Here is a 19,449-nt window from a genome sequence, read left to right on the forward strand (position 1 = left end):
AGCCCACTCATCACTTCTAGCCTATTGTCACTAATGCCACTAAATACTTTGTGACTATATTATATTTATATTTAAATCCTATTGTTCATGGATGTCCTGTTGCTATCTCTTGTCCACAGGCATTATGCATAGATTTAACTACTTCAACTCCAAAGACTAGGTAGTGTATTTCCACTTTATTGTTCAAACCTGCTTAATGGCAAGAGATTGAAGGGGGTGGAGTGACTAGTTAACCTCTTCCTCTGCCCCTCTTCTTCCTTTATGTGTATGTGTGTGCATGAAGTACACTTTCCTGTGCCAAAGTGTGTAAGGGCCAGACGTTGTCTTTAGGATGCCTTCCCTGCTTTTGATATAGGGTCTCTCGTGAACCCAGAACTTGCCATTTTGGCTAGGCTTGTTAGGCAGTGGGCTATTAAGATCCACCTGTCTCTACTCCCCAGCACTGGAATTACAGACATGTGCTGTCGCACACAGCTTTTAGAGATCGAGCTCAAATTGTCATGTCCACACCACACACGTCACCCCCTGAACAATGTCCCCAGTCAACCTTTCTTAATTTGGTCTTACTTCCATTATGCTCTTCATGTTGGAAACACTTAATAATTATTCAAACAGACTAGTTTTTATACCATTCTATCTACTGATGAGTGCTTTCCCCCAAAGGGTTAAAAGCATACATACACCTAAGCATACTATCGACATTTCTGTGAATTTATTACATGGAAACAATTATGAAAGCATAATAAGAGTATGAAAGATAATCATGGCCGCATTGTTTATAATGGTAAATAGTTAAAAAGAACGCTTAGCAATAAGAAATTTATTAAATATGTTAGAATTAAATGTAGCCATTTATATACTATATAAGATTGCTTTGAATGTTTAACAATGAGGAATAAGCAATCTTATTTTTGTGTAAAATTGGCATCTACCTTTGCAAAAAGAAAATATGTGGATACATAAGAGTAGGAGAAAGACCAGATGAAAACATAAGTGTCTAAAAGAAAGTGAGTTTAGTGGTGTTCTCTTTTTTGAACATTTTTAAGACTATGCATTCCGTATAATTGACAAGTATCGCTTCCTCTTAAAATGATTGTCACCATTAGAATAATGTAAAATTAATTCTGATATTATTTGAAGGCATTTGACGAGGCAGTGAGAACCAAATTCAAAAGCATTGAAGCATTTTTCACTTCCCAGCTTTCCATGTAAGAAAGCTGGTGTTGTCTTTCTACTTAACATATAATTAATTCCCGTAGTGATGGCCCACGGCTGTACCTCCTTGCATTTATTAATTGCTAGTATTTCTAGCCATAGAACTGCAGACAAGGCTTTTTTGTTGTTCTCTGGGAGAGATTATTATAAGATTTTGAAGATAATGATCCCCAAGCAAGTATTCAAGAAATTAGGCTTAATTTGTCACAGCACTTCCCGGGACATGAGAGTCATTATGCCTGGTTCAGTGCGGGAGAGCAAGCTATCCTTTAGTGCTCGCTACAGGATGCACCTTGCACAGTGAACCCGCCACATCTACCGTAAGCCCACCACAAACACAGTCTGCCCAACATACGGGCTGCATTGAGTAGAGCAGAGGGCGCAAGAGAACGGAGGAGAGACTGCTTGGATAGTAGGGCCTCTGTTTACATACCTGCTCCCCTGTTCTCTGAATACCTTCTCTTCCCTCTAGCTTTATCATTCGTTAGAGACCTCCTTCCTGGATATTTCCATTCTGCTAGTAGAATGTTTATGCAAAGACACTCTTTCTTGTGAGTCTGCACCCGGGCCAGGACAGTAACAAAACCTGGTCCTCATCCAAGGACATTTACTTGACTTCTCTTTAAAGTCTGTCCAGGGTAAAATTGCATTCGCCCATATACCGGCCATTGGAGGTCTGAGGAGAGGCTGCCAATCCCTCTGCCCCTGTACCGTCCATCTCCCACACAGGTGTTAGGGTACAGCTCCACACCGCCACGCCCAGCTCCTCTGTGGGTGCTTCCGATACTTCAAAACAAACACCATTCCCACTGAGCCATCTCCCCTACTGCAACTTTTTCTTCCACGGATTCTGGGGATCCACTCAGTTTTCATGCATACAAGCAAACTCCTTCCTGACCAGGCTGCCCTCTCAGCCTCGCTAGCCTGGGCTTCTTTACTTCTTCCTCTGCTGTGGCGCAGAGGTTCACACGCTCCAGGGGGCCACCTCGGGGTCTGGCCTCTCCCTAAACTCTCCTGCCTGCCTTCCTTTTATGATTTTATTCTGTCTTGTGACTCTCAACACCTGTTTTCGGAGGACTCCTCCGGTGCTGTTTCTGGCCCACGGAGTCGGGGAACAACTGACCTCAGTCATTCACAAAGCCTCCATTAGATGAACTTGGGAAATTTAACCTCTGTCCCTTGACTTGTACTATAAGACTAAAGACACACACGGGCTGGCTTTGGTTTAGCCAGCTTCCCTGTCCAGTGTTCTGTCACCATAGCCTTCAAATAATAAAGAGGTCTGGTTTTTTAAAAATATTTTATTCTTTTTTGAGAGTTTCATTTAAGTATTGTATTTACATCATTTCTTCCTTCCCCCTCCTCCCTCCAACTTCTCCTGTGGTCACCCACCCTGACTTCTCAAACGCGTGGCCTCTTATTATTTAATTATTATTGTTACATACATGTGTGTAGAAATTCATGCATGCAATCTGCTGAATCTGCTGAGTTCAAAGAGTCTGTTATGAAAGTTCCCCGTATGTAAGGAGTCGTGCACACAGGCAATCTGGGTGAGATTTCGTGCACTGCCGTGAACTCACTAATATGCAAGGGTCACGTTTTTTGAAGGACATTGTTTGATGTGGTAAAGTCAAACCGAAGGGCCCAGCTGGTTCTTGCCTCATCCTTGAGCCTTCTCCACTACTGTTAAATGCGCCCCATGCCAAAGGCACCTCTCTTTCTGCTCTCCTCTCCAGCCAGTGTCACTCCTTCCTTCTTATCCCATCGTCAAATCAATTCCTTCCATTCTATCCGTCTCCACCGCATCCCTGACAAAACTTTCTACCAATGCTCGCCTTGCAAACATCTGTTCAATAGTATCTTTGTCCCCAGTTCCCAGGGCAGCACTGGGCATGCTGCTGACTCTGGAGAAACGCTTTGTTAACATTCCACTAGGGGGCGCCTTGTGTACAGTTTAGGAAGACACTTGGGTGCAGGCACTTGGAAGATCAAAGGCATGAAAAATTCAGCCTCGTGTTTAAATTTTAAAGTCATTTGTTGTTTATTTAATGGAAACTGAAGTTCTGCCATGTCGTACAAGCCTGGAAGCGCTGCATGATTGTCAGCGCTGTCTGATTTTATGGATAATGTCAATACCCATGCTTGTGGGAAAGACAAGGAAGCAGAATGTGGATTTTAGTTTTGAACATTAAGAATTCAGATCACTGCCAGCATTGGAAATATTCCTCCTCATTTTTTAGGTGACTTTCCTTAGATAAGTTAATATTTAATTAGTTGATCTCAAACATGCTTGTAGATTATCTCAAAGACCTGTCATTTCAAAATTTTACTTGAGAGGAGAAACTGCCTCTCATTTAACCCCCAGCAGCAAAATTGGCGATGTATTGGGACCACTCATGTAGCTCTGCTTACTGCCACGGAGAATTTAAGGAGGGGAGCAGAACAGTGAGGAGTTGATTTGAATAGCCATTAATAGCTGTTTAACTCAGTACAAATATACTTAGCAGAGGTGTGATCTTTGAATATTTTAGTTATTGTTGCAGATGCAATGTTCTTGCCTGGTTTCCAGTGTAGCCACAGCACCGAGACTCTGTTTTTAAGGGAAACGACGGTTCTCTGTGACATCGTTCTTGGAAAGGCATAACACCGAGCTTCTTGCAGTCAGCTTTTTTGGGAACAGAAACGTCAGCCAGGGATTAAAAAGTAAGAAAAAGAGAAGCAGCCACTTCAGGGATGCTTGACAGAATGAATGAGGAGAGTGGTCCCCAGGGTTTGGGGATGATGGGGACAGCTGTCTACCATTCTCGGAGGCCTTCCTCACAATGGACTGTCTGGTTCTATCTTATTTCTCCAGAGTGCGTCATAGAAACGACACCATTAAATTCAGGTTGTCTCTGTGTCAGAGATTTGCACAGGGATTTTATATATATATATATATATATATATATATATATATATATATATATATGGAATGTTTTCATTGCTTTCTGAAAACCCCTGGCCCTTGGATTTTAGTGCCTGTCTCAGAGTCATCAATTTTGGGAAGAATTGTTCGAACAGTTGTGGATGGCATACACTCTATGGTGAATTTCTACGATGAATTTTCTCACATAATGGGGAAACCACTAGTGTGTCCTCTGCCTGGACTACTCCAGCTGCTCATGATGGCATTAACTTCCTCTTCCATTAGACATAAATATAAGGTGGAGTGTGTGTTTTGGTTCCACCTTTCCTTGAGGAGAGGCCTCCAGTGCCTCTTGGATTAGGGTGAATTTATTCCAAGTATGAACACATTTCCTTTTCACCTTTATTCTTCTATCGTACATTATATCCCGACCGCAGCTTCCCCTCCCTCCACTCCTCCCAGTCCCTTCTCCCACCTCCCCTCTCCCTAAGAGCAACACACTCCTTCTCTGATTCCCTTGGGGGTGGGGGAAAGAGCAGGCCTCACCAAACAGGGCCTAACAAGATATAACAAGACGGGGCACAAATACATTAAGTTGGGCACAAACCCTCATATCAAGGCTGGATGTGGCAACCCAGTAGGAGAAAGAGGGTCCCAAGCACAGGCAAAAGAGTCAGAGATACCCCCACTCCCACTTTTGGAACTTTTGGGTCCCACAAGAACACCAAGCTACACAACCATAAGGTGTAGGCAGAGGATCTAGCTCACAGCTCTACAGGACCCATGGTCGTTCCTCCAGTCTCTGTGAGCCCCTATGAGCCCTGCTTAGTTGATTCTATGGGTTGTGTTCTTGTAGTGACCTTGACCCCTCTGGCTCCTACAATCTTTCTTTTCTGTCTTCTGTGGGGCAGAATTGAATGCTTTTCATCTCTCTGTTAGTTAGTTAGCTTTCCTGGTAACTAGTGTTCTGATGATGGTTCTTCAGACCCAAGTGACACCCCCAAGAGTTCCAGGTGTCTTGCAACCTCCAGGAGAGCTCTGGCATCTTTGCTCACCTTTGTCCACCAGTGGATCATCCGGCATGAGACAGGCCTTTCATGAATATCTGCTGAATAATGTAAATGAATGTATGAATGTCCCAAACAATGAATAAAAAATGTTTATGTTCCAACACTAATGAGCTGTTATGCAAAAGGAGATAATAAATGTGTGTTTGCTTTTCACAGCAGGGTGCAATGAGGGATGTGGGCAGAGGTCTCTGACTTCGAACTCTGATTAGAGAAAAGCTCACTCTTCAAAATTTCTGACCATTCTTTCGGAACAGTACTCCCTGCTCTAGAAGATATTGCTTCCCTCCCTGCTTCTTTCTTCTAGATTTCTTTTTGAGACAGGGTCTCACATATGTTAGGTTGGTCCAAACCTACTATGTATCTGAAACTGATGGTGATCCTCTTATCTTCCTGCCCCCATCTCCCGAGCGCTAGGATTATAGACACACCACCAGGATCAAAGCAAGGATGTATGCATGTTAGGCAAGCAGTCCATCAGTAGAAGCAGAGTTGTATCCCCAGCCTGAGTTCAAGGTTCTTTTTTAAAATAAAGTTCTCTCTCTCTCTCTCTCTCTCTCTCTCTCTCTCTCTCTCTCTCTCTCTCTCTCTCTCTCTCTGTGTGTGTTTAGCCTGATGACTGAGATCAGAATTACCCCCCCCCACCTCTTTTTCTCTGAGATAGGGCCACTCACTGAACCTGGAGCTCACCACTTCAACTGGGCAGTGGAGTCTTCAAGATCAGCCCACTTCCACTCCAATGCTGAGGTTACAGGATGGTGTTGCCACATCTGTCATTTCCAAGGGCACTAGGGATCCAAACTTAGGTCCTCATGCTTAGGCAACACATGCCTTACCCACTGAGCTGTTTCTTCAGTCCCAGGGATACTTTAAAAGCGTTTTTGTTGTGAAACAAAACCTATAGAGAGTCCTATAAATCATTCAAATGAAACCTCATCATGTAACTATCTATCATACCTAAAAGTACTACATAGTTAACAACCCAAAAGTTCCCAAAGTCCTTTTCCATCCTGACCCCAAAGGAAATAACTACTCTGAAGTTTTACTGCAACTGATTGCTAATTTTAGCAGCTTTATTGGGATACAATGATTGCTAATTTTAGCAGCTTTTATGGAGACACAATTTAGACAGCAGACAATTCATCCTCTAATGGTTCATAGTTGAGGGTTTTCCAGTATAAATTTTCACACTGTAGAATATTTCTCCACCCCTTCTCTTAGTCAGTGTCCTATTGCTGTGAAGAGGCACTATGACCACCGAAACTCTTTTTTTTTTTTTTTTTGGTTTTTCAAGACAAGGTTTCTCTGTGTAGTGTTGGAGCTTATCCTGGCACTTGCTCTGTAGATTAGGCTGGCCTCAAACTCACAGATATCTGCCTGCTTCTGCCTCCCAAGTGCTGGGACTAAAGGCGTGCACAACCAACACCTGGCAACCACTGACACTCTTATAAAGGAAAATACTTAATTGGGGTTGGTTTACAGTTCAGGGGTTTAGTCCGTTATTGTCATTGTGGGAAGCATTCGTGGGATCCAGGCAGGCATGGTACCGGAGAGGTAACTGAGAGTTCTACATCCGCATTGGCAGGCAGCAGGAAGACAGACTGACATTGGGCTTGGCTTGAGCGTTTGAAACTTCAAAGCCTGCCCCTAGTGACACATTTCCTCCAACAAGGTCACACTTACTCCAAAAGGCCAGATCTTCTACTGGTGCCACTCCATAATGACCAAGCACTCAAACATATATGAGCCTACATGGGTTTTTCTTATTCAAACCACCATACTCCTAAAAGAAGCCCTGTACATACTAAAAACCACACTCCATTGCCTCTAAAACACACCCAGGCCTAGGAAGCAAATTCCCTACTTGATGCACGTTTAAGTTTGTTTATTTTGAGTAGTTAACTTAGCAGAACCATGCAGTATGTGGTCTTCGATGATGCCTGCTTTCACTTTGTGTATTTCTTGGTCTATGTTGTAGCATGAATGGGTACTTTATTTCTTCTCATTGCCAAGATGCAGAGATTTACCACTATCTAGTCAGCAGCTGATGAGTTTTGGGGTTGTTTAAGCCTTTTGAGTATTGCAAGCAATATTATGATGAACAGTTTATGTACAGGTTCTTGTGTGGATATGTTCTCCATTCTCTTGCGCATATGCTTAGGGATACAATGGGTGAGTTAGCGTACCTCTGTGTTTAGCATTTTGAGGAACTGTCAAGCTGTGTCCATGCTGATTGTATCATTTGCAAGTCTGCCACCTGAGTGTAGGTAGACTTTTCTTTTCACTGCTGGTCTGCTCTGTCTCACTAGCTGCTCCCAAATAACCACACAGAGGCTTAATATTAACTACAAATGTTCGGTGGACGGCTTAGGCTTGATTTCAGATAGTTTAACTTAAATGAACCCATTTCTGTTGTTCCATGTGCTGCCCCGAGGGTCATTTACCGCATCAATGTACTTCTCATTCTGCTTGCTCTGTGTCTCATGGCGTCACCTCAGACTCCGCCCTTCCTCTTCCTAATGTCCTCCCCTGCCCTGAATATCCTGCCTACTATGGGCCAACCAGCTTTTATTAAGCCAGTTACAGTGACATATATTCACACAGGGTAAAGGAATATTCCACACCTGTGTGTGAAGATTCAGCTTTTTTTTTTTTTGGGTGGTTGTGCTGTGTCTTTTCAAACTGGAGACCTTATTAGGTATGAAATGGCATTTGATTGTAGTTCTGGTTGATACTTCCCTGACAAATGATGTGAACATTTGAAGTGCTTACTGGCTCCTTGTATGTCTTTAGAGAAAGTCTATTTGAGTCATCTGTCTGTTCTTAAACTAGGTTATGATTTTTCTATTGCTGAGTTATAAAAATCTTTTAGATTATTCGGAATACTAGTTCCTTATTGATGATGTGTGAAAGTTGTTTTCTCATCTGAGTTTTTTTTTTCTGTTTTCTTGGTGATATCTATTGACACCCAAACTGGAATGTTAATGAAGTTTCGTTTCCTCTTGCTTTGTTTCTTTGTGTGTGTGTGTGTGTGTGTGTGTGTGTGTGATACCCATGAAACAAAAGCTTTGTTCAATGTCATCAAGGTTTAGTTCTGTTTTCCTTCTATGACTTTTTATAATCCCTCATTTTTTGGGTCTGCCCTTTGCATATTCAAGGGGTTCCCCAAGGTGATGGCTCATTAAGGTTTCAAATAGCATTTTCTTCCTGCTATCAATGCTCTAATTTGATGAGAAAACACCAAGCACTCTGAGCCCAGTGACCACAAAGTTGCATAGCTTGTTGGTGATAGATTTTAGAATAAAAATTTCTCCCTAAGGTGTCCAGTCTCATATATGTTAGGTCTGTGTCTTCAGTGCTATTAAAATGATGGTCCAGCGATGTTTGCAAAATGAGCATGTTTCACCCATATCTTTCAGAATTATTTTAGGGCCAAGAAATCAGACCTTTCCCTAGAGCACCATGACCAACTATGACCAGGAGAGGGCAGCAAAGCACAAAAGCACTGCTGGGTCTAGTTTAAGTAGTAAGGTCAAGTCAAAGCCAAAATCACTGTGGAATTTTAAGTGCTAGGCCTTCAGAGTCAGCAAATAAAACTACGACATATTTTGTTGGGGGAAAATAATAATTTTTGTTAAATGGTTTTTAAACACAACTTGCATTGTATTTCATATCCTTTAGTCCAGAATCTTTATTTTCCCACATAATTTTTTTTCCTACACTGTTTCCACTTCCCTCACTTTCTCAGAGACATCTTGCAGTTTAAAATAAAACTTCGTCTTGTTACGTGGACACACTGGTTCTTAGTCCAGTTGATAAGCACAAACAGGGAATGGCCTGCGATAGACATTCAGTTAGGTGCACAATGATTGAACAGTTACTGTATAGAATAAAGGCTTTACCACGAGAAACAGATACTGTTGTTAATAAAATGAGACATTAGAAACCAGATCAAGGCTTGGGTGTGGCGGTACACGCCTTTAATCCTAGCACTCCAAAGGAAGATGCCAGGAATGTCTATGAGTTCAAGGCCAGCCTGATCTACACAGTGAGTTCCAGGCCAACCAAAGCCCATAATAAGACCCTGCCTTTTAAACAAAAAGAAAGAAAGAAGAGAAAAGAAAGCAGAGCAGGGATACGCATTGTGGTCTTTCTTAATTTGAATGTAATTAGCTGCCATAGTCCCATAAACCTATAATCCCATAATCTCATATGAAGTGGCACTATTAGGAGGTGTGGCTTTGTTGGAGGGGGTATTTCCTTGTTGGAGGAATTGTGTCCCTGTGAGGTCCCTGGTCTTTTTCTCAAGCTTCACTCAGTGTGACAGTCAGTTTCTCCAGCACCATGCCTGCCTGTACACCGCCATGCTCCCCACCATGATGGATTGAATCTTCGAACTGTAATCCACCACAATGAAATGTTTCTTTTATAAGAGCTGCTGTGATCATGGGGTCCCTTCCCAGCAGGTGTAAATCCTAAAACACTTTTATCCAAGTTGCCAGTTCCTTCAGGAATCATTGTTTTCACATCCCTAAGACTTTCTTTTTAGAAGCCACCTCAGATTGAACATTGTAGTCACATTTGCTTTCAATTCTAGTGCTCAAGAGGCAGAAGCAGGTGAATCTCTGTGAATTTGGAGACAGTCCAACCTACTCACTCTCATTTTCAACCTCCGTAGTCTCGCCTACAACCATACTGGCACCTGTCTCCTGATTCATTACCTGTAATTCTTTTTTTTCTCTTCTTTTTTAACATTTAAGTTAGAAACAAGTTTGTTTCATATGTCAATCCCAGCTTCCTCAACCTCCCCTCCTCCCCATTCCTCCCCACCAGGTTCCCCAGCCCCCCACCCAATCTTCACTCTGATCCCCAGGGAGGGTGAGGCCCTCCATGGTGAATCTCCAGAGTCTATCATGTCATCCAGGGTAGGGTCTAGGTCCTCCTTCAAGAGTCCAGGCTGAGAAAGCATTCCTCATTGTGGGATGGGCACTTAAAGTCTATTTGTACACCAGGGATAAATACTACCCAAGGCCCCATAGATTACCTAGGTCTCTTCACTGACACACACATTCAGGGGGTCTGCGTCAGTCCCTCCCATGCTTTCTACACAGCCATCAATCTGGGGTCCAAGAGCTCCCCCTTGTTCAGGTCAACTGTTTCTGTGGGTTAAACCAGCCTAGTCTTAACTCTTTTGTCCATCAGTTCTCCCTTTCTGACACTGGAGTTCAGTTCAGTGTTTGTCTATGGGTGTCTGCCTCTGCTTTCTTCAGTTGCTGGATGAAGGTTCTGTTTCCCAGACTCTCTCGAATTGTAGGCTGGCACTCCCCTGATTCATGTCTAAAATCCATAAATGAGTGAGTACATACCATGTTTGTCTTTTTGTGACTGGGTTACCTCACTCAGGATGGTTTCTTCTAGTGCCATCCATTTACCTGCGAATTTCAAGATTCCATTGTTTTTTTTTTCTGCTGAGTAGTACTCCATTGTGTAAATGTACCACATTTTCTCTATCCACTCTCCCGTTGAGGGGCATCTAGGTTGCTTCCAGGTTCTGGCTATTACAAATAATGCTGCTATGAAAATAGTGGAACAGACATCCTTGTTGTGTGAATGGGCATATTTTGGGTATATGCCTAAGAGTGGAATTGCTGGGTCTTGTGGTAGACTGAGTCCCATTTTCCTGAGGAATCTCCATACTGATTTCCAAAGTGTCTGTACAAGTCAGCACTCCCACCAGCAGTGGAGGAGTGGTCCCCTTACTCCACATCCCCTCCAGCATAAACTGTCATTGGAGTTTTTTATTTTAGCCATTCTGACAGGAGTGAGATGGTATCTCAGAGTTGTTTTGATTTGCATTTCCTGGATGGCTAAGGATGTTGAGCACTTTCTTAAGTGTCTCTCAGCCATTTTAGACTCCTCTACTGAGAAATCTCTACTTGGTTCTGTACCCCACTTTTTGATTGGGTCCTTTGGTGTTTTGGAGACCTGCTTCTTGAGTTCTTTGCAAATTTTGGAGATCAGCCCTCTGTCAGATGTGGGGTTAGTAAATATCCTTTCCCTATCTGTGGGTTGCCTTTTTGCCTTGCAGACTGTGTCCTTTGCCTTACAAAAGCTTCTCAGTTTCAGGAGATCCCACTTATTAATTGTAATTCTTAATTTGATTTCAGAAGGATCCACAGACTCACCTGTTATCTCTTTCCAGTTGTTCCACAGACCTACACAGCTGTCCAAACTAAGTTGGTATATCCCTCATAAACTATTTTCTCTTCCTGTATGCCCACCTATCATATTCCATCCTCATTTAACTGGTCAACAGTCCCACCTCAAGTCTTTCTCCCTAACCTTTCCTGAAGTCGTCACCTCCTCTCTACACACTTGATCTTGGCTAAGGCCAGGACTCAGAGATCTGAATGCCTACAGGTGGTAACACAAGGGAGAGAAGACAGAATAGTAAGGTGTGGCCTGCTGGAGCCAGCAGACTCCATTTAATGGAGGCCCAGGGTACTCAGACCAAGCAGCCTCTTGCCCGGCATCACACTAGGCATTCTAAATGAAAGAGAAGTCCATATTCTAAATATAAACTCTTCTATTTTTTTGAGCATGACACTTAAAAAACAACAACCAGTATGGAATGGAAAACAAGCATGCCTTACTTCCAGCTCCATTCCCACCACGGAGCACTCACCATGCCCAGGGTTTCCACTCATGTGTGTCCGGTTTCCAATTTCTGCACAGACTCTGCTGATCTCTTGCAGGTAATATTGCAGGTGTTTCCTGAATGCTTCTTCCTGTCACCCCATTGTCAGCGTGATCATTAGCACGTATGGTAATGCGATAATTCCTGTTGTCATTATGATTTGAAGCATTCACTACATGCCAGCTAAGTGACATGCGCCTCATTTAACCATTCCAATAGCCCCATGTGGCACTATCATCATTGCCATGTAGAGTAGTAGGAAACCAGGCAAAACGCCCCCCCCAATTCCAGCTCTCAGGGCTTGTGACCTTTCATACTGTATTCTTTCCCTTTGCCCTCCTATGTTCCAATTCAATGCTTTTAACTTTTTTGTGAAGCTTTGCTCCTTCTTCCTGCAGAGAAACCCAAAAAACTCTATGCCTAATTCTTATCACATAAATCTTAGAAGTATTTCCCTCAAGTCTCCCAAGTCCCCCACTGAGATAATGGGACCATCTGAGACTGGCAGTGCCATCTGAATGGGATGGCTCAAATGTGGACATATGTGAACCCCAGCCCTCTGTTTCTACCCTCTGGTGTGCTGCTCTCTGCCCTCTGTTCCATGGGTGGGTTGATGAGATGCTTGGAGAAGTTCTCTGAGTCACACCATGAGAAACTGCATTAAGGGATCATAACATTAGGAAGGCTGAGAACCACTGATCTAGAGACTCCTGACTAATACAACGACAAAAGGTCATTTGAAAGGGAAATTTCAGTGGAAGAAGTTTAGATGTAGCTTAAGGATTAGTCACCTTTTAAGGACAACTCCCTGATTGCAGCAACATCTGTAACACAGCAGCTAACTTGACAGTGTTAACTCTGAAGAGATGGCAGAGCAAGGTTTCTGAGTGCAGTGGAGAAGTGTAAGGACTTGTTGCTTGAAATAGGAAGTCATGGACAGGTGTTTCAGGAAAGAGATCAGTCAACAATAATCTGTCTAAAACAGAGCCAAAGTCGAAAAGGGGAGAAGAATAGTCATTTCTTCTACATGTATTCATCTGTAAACCTCAAGCGTAGACTACTTACACCTTGATCCAATGATTGCAAATAACCATACCACAATGGGAGTTATCACTTATTGATAACATGATATTGTGGTGTCTTCATAACTGATTTAAATCAACTAAAGGCCCCAGAGAAATGTGTATGCGTGATAAATCTCAACTGATAGACAATGAAGTGATGATTTTGGAATAATTTATATTGTACCACAGTATGTACCTCCTTGCTACCCCAAGTGTGCGTGTGGGGCATGTGCAAACAGGTAAACATGGAGCAGACAGCCAGTGCTCAGCAGCCAGCCTCTTGGATTTGATTCCTAGCTCTGCTGATTCCAACTCTACCCTCACTACTTACTCGCTAGTAGATTCCTCATACATACAATGGGCACTTGCTAATGAGTGTGCCTGTGGTGTATGCATACATGTGCAGGCATGAGCTGTGGGGTACTGCACTTGTCAGCATGGGCTCATGTGGGGGCCTAGGTTCCATCTACCCAAAATCTGCTGCTTTTTATGAGTTACACAAGATGAGAAAAATAATTTTCACCAAATTCCCACAAAATCTTACATGGCACCATTTCTATATGGAAGCTGGACCAATAGTTTATGCTTTACTGCTAGTTCAATGAGAGCATATTTGGGAATAAAGGGAATTCTAGACAGGATGTTAACAGAAGAAGTGATTTGCAACTACCACATTATCCTATATGTTATCAACTTTCAATGAAAAAGAAATGTAATAATATGGACCAAGCCTGTTCAAATATTTTAGCATGAAGAAACATTTATGTGATTAAAGTAAGCTAATATGGGTTTGTAACCAAGGGGAATGAGATCATTGCTTTGGTATTTAGAGACAAAGACTTAACATTAGCATTAATTAATTAGTTGCCTTTTATTTTGTGTCCTTTTTCCCTTTCTGTTATATCTTTAGTTAGAGGCAAGTCTTGATCCTAAGGAATGAATTAGAGACATAGACACCAACTCTTTGACGTGGGGGTATCTCCTTATGCTCCTTTGGTAATGTCTCCATAGTTTGACATTCACAGCTCCTCAGGTAAGGTCATCAACACAGTTTCCCACACCTTTGTTCTATTAATTGCCAGTATACATAGCTTAATTAAGACACAGGAAACTCTTGGCAAGAGCTCTTTGTTTTTCATCTCTCACTCTATTCACCAAAAATAAATCTTTACTATAAGACCCACTATTATATCAGGAAGGACAAGCTAGCTTAAGATGAAAGGAGAAAGAGTTCCATTATCTGAGTAGATTATTATTTCAAGGTTCTTCTTGCATTGTCTGTCTTAAGATGTCACAGTATCACACCCCACAGTGTTGCAATCACCGGGCAAAGAACAATCAGAAGTGGAGAGTGGGGCTTCCATAGTCTGATGCTTCTATTCTGAAAGGACGTCTTCCATCTGCCAAAGGAAGTCAACTGAACACAAGAATGCAGATGAATTACAGTTCCCCAGGAGCCTGGAAATAAGGGGGAGCCTAGTGTCAGCGGCCAGTAAAACAGCAAAACATGAGTACACATTTGTTGACTGGAATCTAACGGGTGCTTTTATTTTTATTTCTACCCTGTGCATAACTGTCAATCTGTATGGTAATGTTATTATTGACTCATTTCCTGTCTTAACCCTACCATTCTCCCTTGGACCCCATTTTCACAAACAATACAGACAGAACACTATTTTAAACATTTGTCAAGATAAATTAATTTGAACTACTTTCAGCACAGCCATGAAGCTGTCATTATCATGGCTACATCTTAATTGCCTACTTACCTTATCACATTCATTAAACAGGTCACTAAACTTTATTCCCTCCCCACTCACACAATAAATTGTTTAAGTTTTATTAATGATACCTTGATAACGTTATCTAAGTCGATGCCATTTAGATATACTGCAGCAAATGTACTTAAAGCATTACCACAAAAGACACTATATAAAACACACACACACATCTAAGAATTGGTATGCATTAAACAATTAGAGATTTGGGTTCCCGACTCAGATGAATTAGCTTATTTAATAAGCATTTTTCCAGGATAAATTTTAAGGAGACAATGGCATCAGAGCATGGTCTATAGAAGATTAGTCGCTATGTTTTCAGAAGAGAATGGCTAAGCTTAAAAAAAATCATTTAGTAGCTACTTACTGATCTTCTAGTCTCCGACCAGCAAACTCTAGATCCAGCCCACTTGTCTTGAATCTCATCTTCATGGTCTGCCCATGGGTGACCTGGGAATCACTCTTGTTCTCTCACTACCTGCCTATGTGTGCTGTTGACTTCTTGGAAAAATCTGAGTCAATTTCTTTTTTAAAGAGAACGTTCCATTTTCTAGATTAGGTATTATCAAAACATAGCCTGACTTTATACAGCTTCTGAGTGAAGAATAGTTTTTATATTTTAAGGAGATATTAAAAAATCAAGTGGAAGAAGAAAATGAAGGAAGAATGGAGCAGAGGAGAAGGGGAATCAGTTAATGCAGTCCATACGTGGCCTGCAATACCTAACACATTTATTCTCTGGACCTCCGCAAAGCACATTTTCAGAGCTCTGTTCCAGACCCCTGGGTCCTCCAGGGGTCTGTTGGTTAGTATCCCTGTTTATTGTATCTGAGGCAAACTGGAAACTATGTTTATAATGTACTGCCCTACACAGTACTTATTAACACTTGAAATGTAAGTGGCTCACATTGAGCTGTGTCACAATATTACACACAATGATTTCAAAGTCCAAGGATGAAGGAACCCCATTGCCACTTTTTATGCTGAAGTCATGCTTTTCTGCTGTCATGACAAAACTCTGTAACTAGGGAAACTTATAAAAGAAAGCATTTAACTGATTCCAGAGGGTTAGAGTCCATGACTATCACGGCGGGGAACATGGTGGCTGGCAGACATGGCACTGAAGCAGTACATGAAAGCTTACATCTCAATTCTCAAGTACAAGGTGGAGAGATCTAACTGGGAATGGAGTTGGCTTTTGAAACCCCCCAAACAAAGTTACACCTCTTAATCCTTCCCAAACAGTTCTACCAACTGGAACCAAGCGTCCAAACATAGTGCCTCTGGGGGTCATCCTCATTCAAACCACCATGGTTGATTACTACTTTGAAATAATTGTTCAGAGATGTGATTTAAATAAGCAACATCTATTTGTTTTTTTAAAGGTGGTTGACAGAAAGTTTTAAAGTATACGTGTGGTTTGCATTGTACATTGACTAAAACTAGGCAAAATATTTTGGGTAGCAATATTTCACAGCTGATTTTATGCTCATCATAATTCATCATGACAGGAGACACACATATCTATCTTATGACTAAAGGTTACAAGTTTGTACATTTTGTGACTGGTAATATTTACTGTCTGAGATTACTGGTTCTTTTTTCTTTTTTAAGATTTATTTATTGATTATGAATACAGTGTTCTGCCTGCATATATCCTTGTAAGCCATAAGAGGGCATCAGATTTCATTGTAGATGGTTGTGAGCCACCATGTGATTACTGGGAATTAAACTCAGGACCTCTGAAAGAGCAGCCAGTGCTCTTAACCTCTGAGTCACCTCTCCAGTCCAAGATGATCAATTCTTTAAAGACTTTTCAAGTAATGCTGCTGCATCCCTTGGTAAGCCTTGCTTGAATAGGTTGTTACATCAGGAGTTGTACTTACATTTCTACCTTCAGAACTTTTTCTTTCTTGAGCTTCCCTTCTGCTATCATAAGGCTTGGGGTGCTAAGTCAGCTAACACAGCAATGCCTGTGGGTGCAAAGGTCGGTAAAGCTCATGGAGATAAACCACACTAGGGGACAGCATCTGCTTTATTGCTTGTAAGCAAACACTTAAATAGGGGAAGCCAGGCAACTGTGATTGGTTTGCATATTAGCACAGACTGGATAGTGAGCGCTCATACCACCAGGGTCTCTATGTGGAAAAAGCGCATTAAAGGAAATGGGGAGAGTGTAGACTTATCCACAGGCCAGCTTCTGACTACTCCCACAACTTCACTGTTCTGAGTTCCAGAGCATGGTGTGCCACCCTTCTTATCTAGAAGCACAGTGTATCAAGTATTTTTCCCACATTAGGGCGTTTTCTCCTGCAGTGGCGAATATCTCTGAAGAGAAGGTAGAAAGAATATAGGAGCCAGATGAAGGTGGGGTATTAATGAGTTTCACTAGACCCAAGATAAATGATAAATGGGTGTTTTATTGGGGAACAACTTACACAGGTAATAGTAAAGAACCACCAGCAGCATTCGTGCCCCAGAAGATGCAGTCTCTGTCCTTCGGCCATAGCCAAAGTGGTGTGGCCACTAACACAAATTTACTGGCAAGGTGAGATGCTATTACAGTCAGATGAGGAGGGGTGTAGTGTGTGACAAGACTTTTCCTGGGGAGACACAACACACCAGTCTTCTCACTCCAGACCAAAGTATGGATACTACTAAAATCCAACTTGGTGAACCAATGAGGGTTTGTTTTTTTGTGTGGGGGGTCACTATTTACAGGAGTATGGATGAGGAGTTAAGAGTGTCCTTTCCAGGTGACTCAGTTGAGGTAAACCTCTTCTGGGCAGTTGGTCTGGTCCCAGAATCTTCTTTGTAGCATTCTTTGCCAGAGAGTAACCCTAGGCTACTTGGAGTGTTTACTCTTGCGAAGAAAGGGCCTAAAGAATGTGTTCAGTTTCAGGGACTTCCTGAAGCTGTTTTGAATTATTTCCCTGATGTCTTAAGGAGATTCCCTGCAGGGTGGGGTATTACAGTCTTGGAGGAAACTGCTACAGAATATTGACAAGGTTTGAGAACCCATGAACTCACAGCATATGGTGTTTGCCTGCACAAGATGAATCCAGGCAAATCTAGGCACAGATGGGGAGGTACTCCCTAGACCCCATCTCTCCCTGAGGCATTAATAGAGTAGAAGTCATCAGTATGCAGGTGATGGATATTTGAGGGGTACATTTCAGAGTGAAAATGTGGGGGAACACTAATAAAGGAGGCCATCAGAGGAGGCTAAAATGGATGAGAATATTAACGGCCAGACTCGAGAAGGCAAATGGCAGATCTCAGGCAGCCAGACATTACAAGATAGGACACTCATCAATGCCAAAGACTGCTGAGGGTTCAGGTAAAACACAGGCTAAAAAGAGTCTTGTGTACTTCCTCAGCTAAAGCCCGATTCTACATAAAGGTGGAAACAGTAACCATGTGTGAAGGAAGTGAATGAAAAAAATGAAGAGGAGGAGAACATAACTACTCCTAAAATATGGAGAAGATTTTTAGTGTAGATTTTAGGAGGGGAGCAGGAAGATGGAATAGTCCAGGCTGAGCATGGACATCAGACTAAACCAGACCATGAGACGAGACGAGAGGCAGGAGGGAGAGCAAGAGAGAAACTGCCAAATAATGTGGCCAGCACAAATGACAAAGAGAGTAAATGGCCAGGTAACCAAAATGGCCGGATCATATAAGCAAGGGCAACCCAGCCCCTGGGCTGGAGAGGTTCAGGGTAGGAGGTGGGGTGTGCCAGCCATACCCGGCAGGTAGGGACTGAGGGATGCTGGTAGAACCTGGCAGCCAGGTCTGTTTTTGGTATGTTAAATAGGCACCTCAGTTAGCCTTTTGTACTGGGTTTGTGATCTAACAGGAAGGAATTCAAACTGTGCAGCAGAACCTTAGAGACACTGGGCTTCTGTCCCTGGCCACAAGGTTTTCCTTGTGGGAACATTAACCAATTTATACCCAAGAGCAAGATCAACTTTAGTTTTTCTACCCTGGCTCTGGGTTCCTTATAGCTGAGTTCCTCTGTATCTATGGGGGATTGGTTCTTGACCTCCCCCCCCCGATACTAGTGCACTCACAAGTCTCTCTATAAAACTGCATCCCCCAATTAAAATATCTTTATATGATTTATATTAAATATCAGGTAAATGCTATGTAAACAGTTTTATGCATTGCTTAGAGAATGGCAAGGAAAATGTCTGAGGGCTGGAGAGATGGCTCAGCATTTAAGAGCACTGGCTGCTCTTCCAGAGGACCCAGGCTGCATTCCCAGCACCCACGCGGCAGCTCACAGCTGTCCCAGTTCCGGGAAACTTTTGCATTGGGCATGCACATAGTGCACAAAAATACATGCAAGCAAAACAGTCACACACATTAAATGAAATCTAAAAGAAAGATGCCTGCCTGTACATATTCACTACAAATGGAATTTCATTTAAAAGTGTGCTTGACCTGCAGATGACAAACACCTTTATTAGATAACAGCCTAAGAGTTTTTGGATTTAGTAAACATTGCAAATGGGCAATTACATAATAAACAATGCTTGTACAGTAAGACAGTATTTTATAGTGCTTCTTAAAGGAGACCGTGACTTTAAAATACTGTCCCTGCTGGGGGTTGGTAGTGCACGCCTTTAATCCCAGCACTCGGGAGGCAGAGGCAGGTGGATCTCTGTGAGTTCGAGGCCATCCTGGTTTACAGAGCAAGTTCCAGGACAGCCTCCAAAAC

Source organism: Mesocricetus auratus, unplaced genomic scaffold, assembly GCF_017639785.1.
Source record: "Mesocricetus auratus isolate SY011 unplaced genomic scaffold, BCM_Maur_2.0 Super-Scaffold_100011, whole genome shotgun sequence".
Taxonomy (NCBI): domain Eukaryota; kingdom Metazoa; phylum Chordata; class Mammalia; order Rodentia; family Cricetidae; genus Mesocricetus; species Mesocricetus auratus.